The sequence below is a fragment of the Nelumbo lutea genome, chromosome 1, assembly GCF_056320005.1.
Source record: "Nelumbo lutea isolate HS-2025 chromosome 1, American lotus-T2T, whole genome shotgun sequence".
Taxonomy (NCBI): domain Eukaryota; kingdom Viridiplantae; phylum Streptophyta; class Magnoliopsida; order Proteales; family Nelumbonaceae; genus Nelumbo; species Nelumbo lutea.
In genome coordinates, this window is record NC_142684.1 from 220,728,674 (window position 1) to 220,744,732 (window position 16,059).

General features: G+C 34.5%; 1 long non-coding RNA gene across 1 annotated transcript; it reads right to left on the bottom strand.

Moving 5' to 3' along the window:
* Positions 1-11,927: 11,927 nt before the first annotated feature.
* On the bottom strand, positions 11,928-15,484 carry LOC148881168 (uncharacterized). Its single transcript, XR_016104760.1, has 3 exons — positions 12,937-15,484; positions 12,378-12,858; positions 11,928-12,299 (listed from the first exon to the last, which is right to left on the bottom strand). It is a non-coding gene; the product is annotated as an uncharacterized LOC148881168 (long non-coding RNA).
* Between the last annotated feature and the right edge of the window lie 575 nt (positions 15,485-16,059).

Sequence of the window (16,059 nt, forward strand, 5' to 3'; positions counted from 1 at the left end):
GTGTGCTCATCTCTACATCCATAATCATAACCAAGGCATTAAATTTCGCAACATATTGACCCGTATCAGTTGATACATATTGTTTCAGAAGAATTTCAATACATGAAACATATACAATTAGATAGTTTCATAATTTTTTGTCCATATTAGATTGATATGGGTTCATATCAGCCTCGTATCGGACTGTTTTGAGTATGTATCGACCGATACAATCCCCGGAACAAGTCAATACGTATTATGTACCAGCTGGATTTAATTTCCCTCTCTTTTTTAAATTCAAATTTAAATTTAACTAATCTCTTTTCTCTCCCATTAATATCAATTTTAATTAAGCCTTTAAACTTGAGACGTCATTAAATGCTAATAATATTTAATTAAATGCTCATTTCAATTACCTTTAATTAAGGCATTTAATATGTCATTAAATGTTATTTAAGTCAAATAACTTGTTAAAAATCATAAATCGAAGGTAGCAAGTTTCAAACCCTAATAATTTGCTTACGACAATAATTAATTAACCATTATACCAACCTTAATTGCTTATCACAACATGTTTTTTTATGCTTAAAGTAATCTTTCTTTCCTTGGTGGATGTTTCCCAACAAATGCTAAATTTTGGCTATTAAAATTTATATAGTAATAAGATGAATAAAAATTATATTTATTTATTAAAAATTATGGTATTTATTAACTTGTAATTAAAGAATGGTTTTTATGTTTAAATAAATTAGTTATAATGACATAAAACTCATTTTTATTGTTGTTCATATTTTAAATTTTTTTTTTGGATTTTCTAGCGTATCCATGCATATCTAGATTTTCCATCCGTATACGTGTGTTTCCAAAGCATATTTCGATACATTTCTTAACCTGATTTAACCTTTTTAAAAGTGTCTCTTCAAATTTGAATTTAATTTTAACATTAAAACATTTTCTTTTCGTATCTCTTTCTCCTCCCTGTGCCTCTTCAAACAGGTACAATGTTCTGAAGAGACTCTTGTCTGAACAGACATCTCTGTGTCCATTCAGGTCTGAGAGCACTCTATAAGAAGAGCGTTGGCCGACCCAGTCTACAGACAACAATTTCCCGACTCTCTGTCTTCTCTAAAATATGAGCTTCAATCTTCTGTGGTTCGCAGAGGTCTAGTAAGCGAGTGCATGCCTACCAGAAGCTTGTGGGTTGTTTTTATCTTGGAGACCGATTTGCGATCACCCGGCTGGACCATAGGGGGCAAATGCAGTTTTAAGGAGAGTGACCAAGTGGCACGACTCAACCTCCTCCCTACAATTCCCTATTCTGAGTTTCTGCAACATCACAACACTACAAGTTCAGTTTGGAAAGTGATTACCGATAAGTTCCATTCTGCCTCTTTATTATTTTTGCAACATTCTTAAAACTACATTTATGGAACCTATCTCTGCTAACCCCTTCACGAGGAACTGGATATTGTCAACAGTTCCTAATTTCTCTAAGATTGAACCCTTCAATGGAACCAACTACAGGCGTTGTTTGCCTTAAAGCAATTAGGGGTAGCTTTTGCCTTGATCGAACCGAACCCACTAAACATGGAGGAACCAACTCGTTCTGTTATTGCAAAACATTGAACTACGGCTGACCACCTTTGTGCCAACCATATTCTCAATTGCTTGTCCAATGAATTGTATAATGTCTACTCTTCCTACAATTATGCTTATGAAATTTGGAATGCTTTGGACAATAAGTATGCTCTGGAAAAAGCAAAAAATAAGAAATATGTAATTGCCAACTTCCTGCACTTCACCATAAAAGAAGACATGGACATGTCTGCCCAAATAGATGAGTTCCAGGTTCTTGTGGGGGAACTAACAAAGGAAGGCATGATACTGCCAGATAAATTCATTGTTGGTTCTCTCATAGAGAAACTGCCACATACATGAAATGATTTCAATACCAGTATGAAGCATAAGAGAAATGACACTACTTTGGACCAAGTAGTGGTCTTAATTAAGATAGAAGAAAAGAATAGAAAGAAAGATGAGGACCGGTTTTCCAAAACCAATCCGGTGGAGGAAAATACTGCAAAATCCAAAAAGAATCTGAATGTAAAAAATGACCAAAAATTCAAGAAGCAACAAAAGAAAGGAAATTGCTATGTATGTGGCAAACCCGGACATTACAAGAAGGATTGTCAGTACCAAAAGGACTCTGGGAAACCGAAAGTCAATTTGACTAAGGATGTTATCGCAGCCACAGTAACTAAGGTAGACTTAGTTGATAAGCCGAAGAAGTGGATACTAGACACTGGTGCTACCAAGCACATCTGTGGGGATTGCAATTCCTTCTATGACTATACAACTCAGACTGAAGGAGAGAAAGTCTTCATGGAAAACTCGCAAACTTTGAAGGTCATCAGCAAAGGAACGGTGCTCCTGAAACTAACTTTAGAAAAAATTCTAATGTTGAATGATGTGTTGCATGTGCTAAAGATCCGATGGAACATGGTATCGGGAGTACTCCTCAACAAAATAGGATTGAAACTCATATTTTTCAAACTCACATTTGAAAAATGCCAAGTATGTGTAGAAGCAAAATTTACTAAGAAACCTTATAAAAGTGTACAAAGAGAAATTGAATTGTTACAACTTATATACAATGATCTAGGAGACCTTAAATGTCATGAAGCTAGAGGAGGAAAAAGATATTATATAACATTTACAAATGTTTCTCCAGATATGCAAAAGTAGTTCTACTTAGATCAAAAGATGAGGCTGATCAAGCTTCCATAAACTACAAAAGTGAAGTAGAAAACCAGTTAGGAAAGAAAATAAAGACTTAGAACGGATAGAGGGACCGAGCATGATAGACAAACCATTAGAAAATTCTTTGAAGAAAATGGAATCATAATGAAACCACAGCTCTCTATCAACCTGAATCTAATGGAGTTGTAGAAAGACTAAACAGAACATTAAAAGAAATGATGAATGCAATGCTAATTAGTTCAGGTGCACCTCTGAATTTGTGGGGGAAAGCAATCCTAACGGCTTGTCACCTATATAATAGAATACCACCAAAGAAGAAAGGACAAATACCTTTTGAACTTTGTCATAACAGAAAATCTAGTTTGAACTATCAAAAAGTTTGGGGCTGCTTAGCAAAGGTTGGAATACCCGAACCTAAAAGAAAGAAATTAGGATCGAAAACTTGTGACCATGTGTTCATTGGATATGCACAAAGCAATGCAGCTTATTGGTTCCTCGTAATTAAGACAATTGAAAATATTGTCAAAAACAACATAATAATAGAACCCCAAGGTGTAGAGTTCTTTAAACACATCTTTCCTTGGAAAAAAGAAACAATAAATAGGGAACCTTCCCAACACCCAATTAGAAACCAAGAACAAGTGAGTGCTCAAGGAGTTAGTATTTCATCTAGGCAAGAACCAAACTTAAAGAGAAGTAAAATACAAAGAAGAGAAACAAACTTGGGTGACGGAATGTTCACATTTCTAGTAGACAATGACCCAATAACCTATCAGGAAGCTATAACTTCACTTGATGCAGTATTTTGGAAATAAACCATAAAAAGTGAAATAGACTCTTTAGTCACTAATCACACCTGGGAACTTGTAGACCTCCCACTTAGAACTAAGGCAATGGATTGTAAGTGGACTTTTAGGAAAAAACTAAAACCAGATGGCACAATAGATAAATTCAAAGCCAGATTATTTGCTAAGGGGTTCAGACAAAAGAAATATGTAGACTTCTTTGACACTAACTCCCTAGTTGCAAGGTTAACAATAATTAGAGTTTTGTTTGGTATAGCATCCATTTACAAACTAGTAGTTCATCAAATGGATGTGAAAACAACTTTCTTAAATGGGGAATTAGAGGAAGAAATATACATTAAGCAACTTGAAGGCTTTATAATGCCAAGACAAGAAAATAAAGTATGTAAATTAATTAAGTCTCTGTATGATTTAAAACAAGATCCCAAACAATGGCATGAAAAATTTGTTAATGTGTTGGTAACTAATGGATATAGCATAAATGATTCCGATAGATATGCCTATAGCAAATTTGGAAATGATAAAAGAATCATGATTTGTTTATATGTCGATGATATCCTAATAATGGGAACTAGTCTAGAAGTAGTAAAAGAAACAAAACAATTTCTAATGTCCAAATTTGATACCAAGAACTTGGGTGAGGCTGATGTAATCTTGGGGATTAAAATCCATAAACAACAAGAAAACTTTATTCTCTCTCAATCACACTATGTAGAGAGTATTTTTAGGGAATTTGGACACTATGACTCTAAGCCAATTAAAACACCTCTTGACTGTAGTATTCACTTAAGGAAACATGTAGGAGAACTTGTTTCACGAAAGGAGTATGCAAGTATAATTGGATTTGTATCTTACTTAATGAACTGTACAAGACCAGACAGCTATTGCTATAGGAAAATTAAGTCAGCATACTCATAATCCCGAAAATGAACATTGGGAAGCTCTAGTAAGATTATTAAAATATTTAAAATGAACTATAAATTTTGGTTTACACTACTCAGGTTTTCCTCCTGTTTTAAAGGGCTTTATTGATGCGAATTGGATTTCATATTCAAATGATAGTACTTCCACCAGTGGATATGTGTTTACTCTTGGTGGAGGAACAGTCTCGTGGAAACTAATAAAGTAGTCATGCAATACAAGTTCAACAATGGAGGTCGAGTTCATTGCACTAGAATTGGCAGGGTCCGAAGCAGAGTGGCTAAGGTACTTGTTGGTAAATTACCACTTTGGCTGCGGCCGGTTCTGTTCATATCTTTCCATTTTGATAGCCAAGTAGCAATAGCCAGAGCCAAGAATCAGACGTACAACAGTAAAAGAAGGCACAACCGCTTAAGGCATAACTTGGTAAGACAATACCTCAGCGAATGTACAATCGCTCTGGATTTTGTAAGATTTGAAAAGAACCTTGCAGATTCGTTGACCAAACCACCGACTTCTAAGGTGGTTTATGAGGCATCGGTAGGAATAGGGCTGAAGCCCGTTACAAAATCATTAGCGATGGACACCCAACTTATGTGAAAGGAGATCCCTGGAATTAGGTTGAATGGGTAAAAACAAGTCACTAGATTACTTGGGAAAGCACTATTAATTTGTGTCCTAGTTCAGATGTCGATGTAAGATAGTGCTCATTACAGTTTGAGGAGGTTGAGCATAAGGCTCTTAATTAGTTAGGAATAGTGTGTTCAGTGCATATTAATAACTGACCTAAGTGAGTGTGAAGTGTGGCTGCTTCTAAGAGAGATCTAGGGCTGACTCTCTAAAACACTCATAATTCCAAGAGGGGAACAATGCCGAAATGTTCCAAAAACAAAAGAACCACTAAAGAACTGGTGAGTTGAATTGATTGGCCGGTTAGCTATAATTCCAAGAGGGGCACAAGATCGAAATGTTCCCAAAACAAAAGAACCACTAAAGAACTAGTGAGTTGAGTTGGTTGGTCGGTTAGCTAGTTACAACAAAGAGGAAAGGTTGAAGGAGTTTGAGTCCACCCGTACTTTGTAACATACCTTGTCATACCTAAGTGCTGATTGAAGTCCAAAAGACATCACCATAAATACTTTTCTCACTGCGATGCTCAGATTGTTCGATCTTCTTGTAATTTTGAATCATGAAGGGGATTGTTGGAGGGAGATTCAAATTTTCAAGAATCTCTCTCCTCCCTCTTGTTTTTAGTCTTTTCCTCTTCCCACCCTTGAGTGCATAGGAATACTCTTTGTCCCACATTGCTTGGGAAAGGAGTGGAAGTTTAATATATTTGTAGCTTTGCTCTCTCTATGGGTAGGGACCCATAGGAGGAGAGCACTATAAATATTCTATGCATGCGAGGGGGGTTGGGGGTGCTTTTCACACACGCACACCAAGCCGGGTCGAAGCGTGGGCGTGGGCAAGGGCGCGAGTGCACATGCGTGTACGTGTACGCACGATGCACTAAATCATTTTGGTTTTAACTGGGTTAAACCTTTAAACGTGTCTCTTCAAAGTTGAATTTCATTTTTTAATATTAAAATGTTTTCTTTTCATATCTCTTCTTCCTCCCTATGCCTCTTCAAACGGGTACACTGTTCTAAAGAGACTCTTGTCTGAACAGACACCTCTGTTTCCATTCGGGTCTGAGAGCATTCTATAAGAAGAGTGTTGGCCAACTCAATCTACACACAACAATTTCCCAACTCTCTGTCTTCTCTGAAATCTGAGCATCAATCTTATGTGATTCGCGAAGGTCTAGTAAGTGAACGCATGCCTACTAGAAGCCTATGGGCTATTTTATCTTGGCGACCGATTTACGATCACTCGGCTGCACCATAGGGGGCAAATGCGATTTTAAAGAGAGTGACCAAGTGGCACGACTCAACCCTCCTTTTCCCTGCAATTCCTAGTTCTAAGTTTCTGCAACAACATCACAACACTGCAAGTTCGGTTTGGAAAGCGATTACCGATAAGTTTCATTCTGCCTCTTTATTATTTTTACAACAAAAAAAATATATATATTGGGTAAAACATAAAACCCTTCCTTAATGATTCTGACAATCATAATAATCTTCTCTAATGTTTCACTTTAACAAAAACCTCCCTTATAGTTTTGAAAAACCTCATATAGCCTCTCTTCCATCATTGTTCCAAATGCAAAGAACTGTTCTAATGCATTAATTTTCAAAAATCCCTATTTTACCCTTATGTCTATCAGTTTTGATAGAGATTTACTAAAATATTATGTCTAAGGCCAGTGTATGATGGTCTGTACTCTAAAATCTAAGGAATTTTGTTCGAGCCATTAGAACAAAAAGGGGAAAGGAATGGAGGAAGAACAAGTGGCTGGACCCTTGGAAGGGCTGCCTACATACCCTTTGACGAGGGATCAGACCAATGTATTCACTGAACCTAGAATTCCGGCCATGGAGAATAAGGGTGACGGATAGCTACATGGAAGATGGAGAATAGCAGAGATGGAGGAATGAGTTTCAAGTGTCCCTTGAAATGGATGGAAAGCATCTATTTATAGGTTTTGGATGCACATTCTAGAAGCTTCTATTTTGCATTTTTACCCTTTCATTCTGAAAGGTTCTTTTCACACATTTAAAACGTGTAATTAATCTAACTTTCTAGAGTTTTCTTGTTAATTATCATTCCTGCTTTACCCTTTTGTTCTAGATTGTTTCACATGTTTATCTCCATTAATGTGTTTAGCTAGATGCACCTTTGCTTCTAGATTGTTTATGACATAATTGAGTACATTTCTAATTTTAGAGTATTTTAACTCGTGTTGGAGTAGAATTTGATTTGTTATGGAAGTGGACCGGTTTGATCCAAGTTCAGTCCTAGGTCAACCAAATCTATTTACTTTTATGATGCCATCCTCTTATTTTAAGTCTATCATTTGAGATGAAGATTTACTAAAATACCCCTAAAAAACTTTTAACCTTTAACAAAAAAATCCACAAATTAAATTTAAAAGAGTACAGTAATTTTGCTTTCTAAAGTCATCAGGATCTAGTTTGGAAACAACCTCTCTATGTTTATAGGAATAGGGGTAAGGATGTGTATATTTGTCCCTTCCAAACCTTGCATTGCTGGGAGCTTGTGCATTGGGCTTCCCTTAAATTCATGAGGATCGAATGAAGTCTAGAAGGGAAAATCTAGCATTTTGAATTATATTGAACTATATTGTAACTTCTAGGAAAATATTACTAGAACAATGATGAAAGGGAGGTAATTGCAGGTTTTCTAAAACTACAAGGACAATTTTATTAAAGTAAAACTTCAAGGGTGGTTCTTATGATTATCAAAAAAAACCTGAGGTGAGGTTCTTATATTTTACCCAAATATTTTTAGGTAAAAGACTTAAACCTCCCTTAAGATTTCTCATAAATACTAAATCCTCCTCTCTTTTTTCAAATTGGACTAAGACCTCCCCTGTTAGATTTATGTGTAACGGAGTCATCAAAAGGTCTTTGTTACCCTTTTAATTCTTCAAATTTTCAAAATAGAGGAATTGCAACAAGTAAATTTGGTTTGGGTAGTGAGCTCAAGAACCAAGGTAGTATCTTCGCAGTCTCCTAATGTAGATTGAACCGCATGATAGAGCTAAAATGGGCAATATAGGAATTATATCAGGACGCTTTTCGATTTGCCTTACATACTGAGGTAGTCAATCACCATTTTGAAAACTTTCTTCATCTACCCTTGCTCTACGAAGAAGTTGGAAATTCAAATATGGATTTCTATATTTAATTAACCCGTGTTAACCAAATTTGACACTAACTAGAAAATATCAGCATTCAAGCTCTAATAGGAGAAATATCGATCTCAATCGGATTGTCCTCCTCAACATAAAAATTTGGACTACACTTAGCATCTAGAGGTATCTTCATTAGTCCCTCTTTAACATCTTTGTTCCTTGTAAAACACATTTTTGGGCGAATCACACAAATCGGTCTCCGAGAATTCTCCATCCGACAAGTTGTCTATGTCAGATTCTAAGTGGTAAAGTGACAACAATTTGTTGATGCCCGCTTGACAGGTCTCTTCCTCTTCATTCAGTTCATTCTTCTCTTTTAGTATTTGTATATGACATCTATGGCGCCTTTAGGTTAGTTCCCAAGAACAAAGATAAATGCATTAGGAACAAAATCAAATTTAGTTTTGGACTTTATGTTCATATTACAACCCACTTGACAGTTTTTTTTTTTAATTGTCAGATTAGTGTTCCTTTCAATACTTTGAACTAGACCTGTTCATGGGCCGAATTTGGGCTTGGCTTTTATCAAAATTTTAATGGGCCCGGTCCGAAGCCCAAACCCGAAACAGTATAAAATTGGGCCCGAAGCCCAGCCCGTGAATAGGTCTACTTTGAACTGCTCCTATACTCAAAGTAGAGTTGGTAGAAAATTCCAATTAAGATAGGAGAGAAGACAAGGTCTATGAAAATCCTTAAAAAATATAGGAGTATTAGACTATACATTGCTACTAAGATGGAGAACAGAGGATTCAAAGCGAGAAAAGAAAACAAAGGCAATATTTCTTGGAAGAACCCTATGGATTCAAGAAAGTGGGTTTCAGGTTGTAGGGGCAAAAAACAAATAGATGGACATATAATATAAATATATATCTAATATATATATATAATGGAATCGAAATGATCTCTGGTTTGATCAGAAGATCCATTCAATTGGGTAGAATCTATTACCTGAATGAAAATAGATCTCGTAGAATCATATTTAATATTTGACGATACATTATGTACCCTGCTAAAAGACCATTCTTGTGTACCAATCACACATTGTCTAACCAAATCCAATTCTTTCTCGATACGTTCTTCAAAAAAATCCGATTTATGTGGATTCTTCCCCCAACTAATGAAGAGATCTTGGCGGAATTATAGCATATAAAATTAAACACAATTTTACAAATAAATACCCCACTTATTTGTCAAGAAGAGATTGAATAGTTGACTTAGCTCCTTGTTGTTTGAAGAAACCTTTCACTTCAACTGGTCTCCTTTTTTTTTTTTCACAGAAAGCTAACATGAGAAAAAGAGAAGTGAAATCTAGATAGTCATGTATCTAAAATTAACTTGAAAGTGAATATTTTTTTATGGATTGCTATGTGTTTGAAGTAAGCACTTTTTCTAAAAGTGAAGTTAGCTCCTCTCCTTTGTTTTTAGAATGGGAAGACACATGTTCAAGAAAGCTTCTTTTTGAAAGTGAAAAACATCAATTTCTTAGATATGTTTATTGGAAAAATAGAATGCCATGTGTCTAAAGGAGAGACAGGGCAATTTTCTTCAACAATGACACAATCATAACCACCCTAGACTAGCTGCCATAAGAGGTAGCAGCTCTAGTGATGTGAACAAAGACAAATTGTAGAAAAAAAGCACCATAAAACCACCACACAAAATGCATAAGAGGGAAAGACATCATAAAACCGCACACTAAATAAAACCAAGTGCAAGCCAAATTGAAAGACATCGCCCTTAAAAATCCAAGATTTAGAACAAAACTGAACCACAATCTAAAATCCATGAATAGCACTTGTTTTGATTTATATGAAATAGATCCACAATAACATCCAAGAAAACTGACCTACTCCAATTTTCCCACTCTTTTGGTTCACAAACAGCCACCAATAAGCACCAAACAATGGATCCTTGACAACCTAAACAAGAGAAAGAACTAGAAACCTCCCAATCTTTACAAGCATGTACCCAAAATAGGAAAAAATAGAAAGGGAAATCTCACAAACAATGACATGAGATGGAAACCAACATGTAAGGCTACAAGGAGATTTACGCACAAAGATATCCTTGCATTCTCATGTGAGATTCAAATTTTCAATATGATACGTCTTGTATCATGCATATTGTATCACATCTTTTGACCAATAATACACCTATTTTAAGACAATTTTGATAAATTCTTTTTAATAATTAAAGAATATAAAAATAGTCACTTCTATGAAATTTTGAAAAAAAAAACTAAAAAATTAAGGGGAAGGTGTATCGATATTTTAAACCTTTGTCTCATGTTGTGTTCTTATCTCCTATATTGTTGACATGGTTCTAAGCAGCCAAGTTCATATATGGCAGTGCATTACAATTAGTTTTGGGGCCAAGGATAATAAATGTGTATATGGGCAATTTGATAAATTTGCTTGAAACTAAGTAAATCCATACTACTTATAAAAGTGTAAATGAGGTGTAATTTTCTAGAATTTTTATTAGACAAAATTTGCATCTTCAACTTGAGTTATCTAAGGAGTAAATTTATATTTTGATAAAACTTTAATTAAGATGGTTGAAATTGTACTAATCATCTATACTATTAATAAAAGTATAAATGAGGGTGGGAAACTTTTCTTGACTAAAATACCCACATTTCTGAATTTAATTCATCGCTAATTGTGATGGTTGAAAACATAATGTCAACTATTACTTTTCACTTCATTTAATCCTCTCTCATTAAGTCTTATATAAGGTATTAACTCCCGTTTTCCATTGTTAAGTCTTATATTTATGCTATTATTTTCACTAATAAATGCTATTCATTAAATTTCTTTTTAATACTTTTAAAAATATAAACCCATGTATTTTAAAATGACTCATAAACAAAACCATTCTTTCATCCAAGTGGTAACTAAGCAATTCAACCATCCAAATCAAATTGGTTAACCCATGAACTCATAGTTAGATGATAAAATTTTTAAAACATAAATAAATATGGAACATTAAAAAAATGTAAAAGAATAGACATTTATGATATTTCTATTAATCAAATTAAAAAAAATGAAGATAATAAACTAAAAAATTATTGATAATGAAAAAGAAATACATAATCTAAAATTGATCAAAAATGATATTAATTTCTTGTTTGGTGAAGATTAATAGTTCTACTTTTTGATCAAATGTGTTGACTTTTGATGTCATAATTAAATAATAAAAATTAATAAAAGATAAAAACACTAAAATACATAAATTTTGCAAAAATAAAAAATGGGCAGATGTATAATATCGTATATTTATCGTGTTAAATAAAAAAATAAGTGCAACATATCAGAATTAAATTTATGAACATAAAAATATAAAAAACTATAGAAAATTTGAACACATCTATAATTTAGATTTTGCAATCAGCATCCAATTAATAATCAAATCAAATTCTAATTTGAATCCACCCCATCCCAAATTAAAATCTGAATTTGATTATATTGTAATATTTATTGGTTTTAATATATAAAATTTATATAATTATATTTAAAATTATAAAAAAATATTTTTATAAATTACATTATATATGAATGTATATATAATATAAATTAAATATGTTATATTTATATTAATTTGTTGCATAAAATTTATTAAAATCAAATCCGATTGGATTCAAATGCAAGTTTTCAATAATTGAATCAGATTTGAATGCAAGTTTTCAATAATCATATTGGATTTGAATTTTGCTCAACCCGATCTGGATCTAACTCATTTATAGCCTTACAAATAGGGGCTCTTTCATATACAACATTTATTCAAAAGTCTAACCTTCTAAGGTATAATATGAGCAAGTTTAGTGAAAGGTTGAGAGTTGTAAACAAAAGTGACAATAAAATTGTTTGACAAATTTCCTAATTTTATCTATGTAATAACCTAAACAACAAGATATTGATGACTCATTGTCATTCAATGTCTCTACCATCACATTTGCATTAGAAGCAACTATTAACTAATGCCATCCTCTCTAGCAAGTGCACAGTAGTGTTCACCTGGCAGAAGGAGGTTGGTCAATACTAAAGAAAGAATAAAGAAAGGAGAGAGAGGTGGCTCTTAGGGTGTGAACTCACCACCATGAAGTGGGTTGCTGCGCGGGCCCCGAGCTGACCAGGGGAGAGTTTGGCCCAATCTACAGACTCCGCAGTGATAACAGCCCCCTACTTCTTTCAAGGCTGATATCGGGATTCATGATGCTCTCTTCCTCCTAAGTCCCTGAGCTGGATGTTGTTGTGTCTACGGCACGATGAGCCGATCCTTCGGAAACCTCAGCGGCAACCCCAACAGGATTTAGGACTTCAGCGGCAGCCCTAGCTGGCTCAGCGATCAACTCTACCACCGTTTCAAGCCCCTGAGGTGGTAAATCCCCCTCCAAGTCTATCACTGGAGGGGCATTAGGGAGGTCGGGCCTCGAAGAGGGGACCTACGGAAGATCGGGTTCAGGGGTAGGGGTCCTTGGGGATTCCATGCGCGCCTTCTTGGCAGCCCGTTTCTTCCTCTTCTTCATCTGATGGAGGAGCCTCGGACCGGTAATCCTCTCTTCCTCCATGGGACCTGCAACAGAGCTCGATGTCAGTAAGGTCAAAGACACCAGGCTGATTAAGCAAAACACTAAAGTAGAAATCGACCTACCGGGCTCAAACCGACCTGAATGAGCTTCCCTTCGGCAATGTAGTCCCTGTGATCGAACCCGGCCTGAGCCCATGAGTGAAAGGTTTCCCACGTCTTCCGGTTAAGAGCAATGCTGGGAGCTTGAGTGGCCACCCTCCAGTTGGTAAGGAAAGGCCACTTTGTACTGCTCCGGACTATAAAGTAGTCCCACTTCCAGGCCGGAACCTTGCTTGGGAACTTATGCAGCATTTTGAAACCCGGGCGAGGGAACAGATAGTAGGTCTGCCCATGCTCGGGGGGAGCGCCAGAGGCACTCTTTTTTATTAACAAGATGGAACAAAGGATATCCGCGTCTAAAGGGAAGTTACGTTCGAAACAGAGAGAGATGGTCCCGACCAAGTTCCGAATAGAGTTGGGGTGGAGTTGGTCCAGCGTGATGCTGAAGCGCCTCAACACCTCGGGGATAAGGTGGTGGAGAGGGAGACGAAGCTCGTCAACAAACTGTTCCCTAAAGATTACAATCTCATCTAGACTGTGCTCCTAAGGGAAGTTGCCAGTGGGAAGATTGTATGAATACTCCTAAGGTAGGTTGAACTGCCGGATGAGGTCTTGAAGCCTCTCTAGTGTCATAACAGATGGATCGAACTGGTCCGGCGCCCAACCTCGACGAGAGGTAAACACCAATTTACCCGATGTCACAAAGGTATTGAAGCTTAAGCACTTTGAGCACTCTTACTCTCTACTCTCTCTTTGAGATTTTCTCCAGTTCTAACTTAGCCATCGGAGTGTTCCCACCGGGATAACTCCCGGGAACCCTTCACTTTCTCCTTCCTTTCAAGTGTCGTTCGTTCCAGCCAGAAGCCAAGTCACAACCAGTTAGGAGTGCCCAGATCGTGCAATATCAATGATTAAATAGCATAAATCTTACAATCCAATATACGAGAAGCTCTTTCTGACAAATAAGTCATGATGCGTTAAAAAAATGATGATATGTGTCAAACTAATTAAGTAACAATATTCATAAGATAAATTAATTTGAAATGGTTTAAACGTTACAGGTAAAAAGCATACATGTTCAACCAACGCAAATGATAACAGATGGAATCAGTGAAGAAAAAAAACCCATAGAAACAACCTTTAACCATAGGTATCCTCTCATACTCCAAAGAGGCTTCTCACCATCTATTGCAACCATGAGAGTTGCACATTTATGGGCACATTCCCATGTACCATTTTCCACTACCTCCTATATTTTACATTTTCAACAAATAGCATGGATGCTTGAATATATAATAGATGTGTTTCAGTGGTACCCAATTATAACGACTCTATACACTTCAATCTCATCTAGATGTTGGATTCCCATGTACCATTTTCCACTACCTCTTATATTTTACATTCATGTTTTAAATCTCAACAGCCATATCCACTCGCTTAGACTTTTTCCATCTACTCGATGACAGATCAGGCATAAATTCAACGTGCTCACCATAGTCAACAATGAACTCATTTGCTCCATGTATGTCTCATTTTCATGCAAAATTGCAAACCACTATCAGACCATCGTGTACCATTAGAAGTACGTTTTGAGCCAGATAATGAATCTCGTTGCACTAATCCTCCTGCCCTAGGACCCTAAAAATCTTGTCTAGTGACACAAGCACCCTGAAATAATGCCCTACACTCATTAGCACATTGCAACCCTGAATTTCCGAATTGCTTTGCATGAGAGTGACTTTGTGTTTGTATACGATATGAATAATTAGAGAAAACTTTTAGTGGGTATTGAAATGTGAAAAAAATCAAATAAAAATGTGAATTACCTTCAAGTAATGATCCTACTGTTCATTAGACCAATTCATTGTACCAATGGCTAGGTCAAAACCTCCACCTGTCACAAATATCAGAGACCATTCTTGATACTGTTTCCATAAATTCATATTCATTCTTGAGTTGGCGTTGCTCTAAAACTATCCAATTAGCTCATGTATATTTTAAGCTACACGCGACCAGAACTCTTTCCTAAGAGACCCAATCTCCCGACAGTGTTGACCTCATTTATACAAGCATCTAAGAATATTTTTACTAATGCATTGTCCTAATTTGCCCTCGGTCTATCGTTTGACACCATTTTTTACACCTATGGCTCCATTTGGAAGGAGTGCAAATACAAAATACAAGGTTTTGCACTCTACATATTTGTATTTGTACTCTTTCCGAATTGAGCCTATGTTACAAAACACATTCCAACATGACAAGTTCAAAATATCATATAATCGCTTTCTAAATAACATATATATGTCATGCATATAATTTTTTTCTATTATATATCAAATTACCAATTTTTATTATTTTATGTATTTTTATTATTAGTTTTTGCTATTATTTTAATATTATATTTTTGTATTACTATCATATTACCAATTTTTTTAATAATTTTTATTTTTTTTATTTTTCTATTACTTTTTATTATTTTTAAATAATTTTCGTTATTTGTTGTTTTTTAACAATATAATCTAATTATATTTATTTAAATGTCTATTACCATTTACACATAAATTTTTGCTATCATATTATTACCATTTTTAATTTTTATTATTTTTGTTACTTTTTTACAATATAATATTATATATATTTACATACATATACTATTTAATATATATACCAATATATATACTAACTTTATAATATATATTATATTATATAACATGTCATATGTATATTATATGTACATTATTTTCTATTTTAAATAATGTTTTAATGTTTTATTTTGTTTTATTACATCTTTACTTTTTTACATTAAATATTTTTAACAATACAACTTCCATGTTTATTAATACGTTTTATTATTTTCTTCTACAATATAATATAAATTTATATATATATATATTGCTATTATATCATATTACCAAACTTTTAATAATTCTTACTATTTTTTGTGCTTTTTCTATTTTTTATTAATTTTAAATAATTTTTATTATTTGTTATTTTTTACATTATAATCTAATTAATATATAATATTATATATATTTAAATGTCTATTACTATTTACACACACACACATATATATATATATATATATATATATATAGAATTTGCACAAACAATAATTATTTAAACCTCAAAATTTTAACAACAATAAAG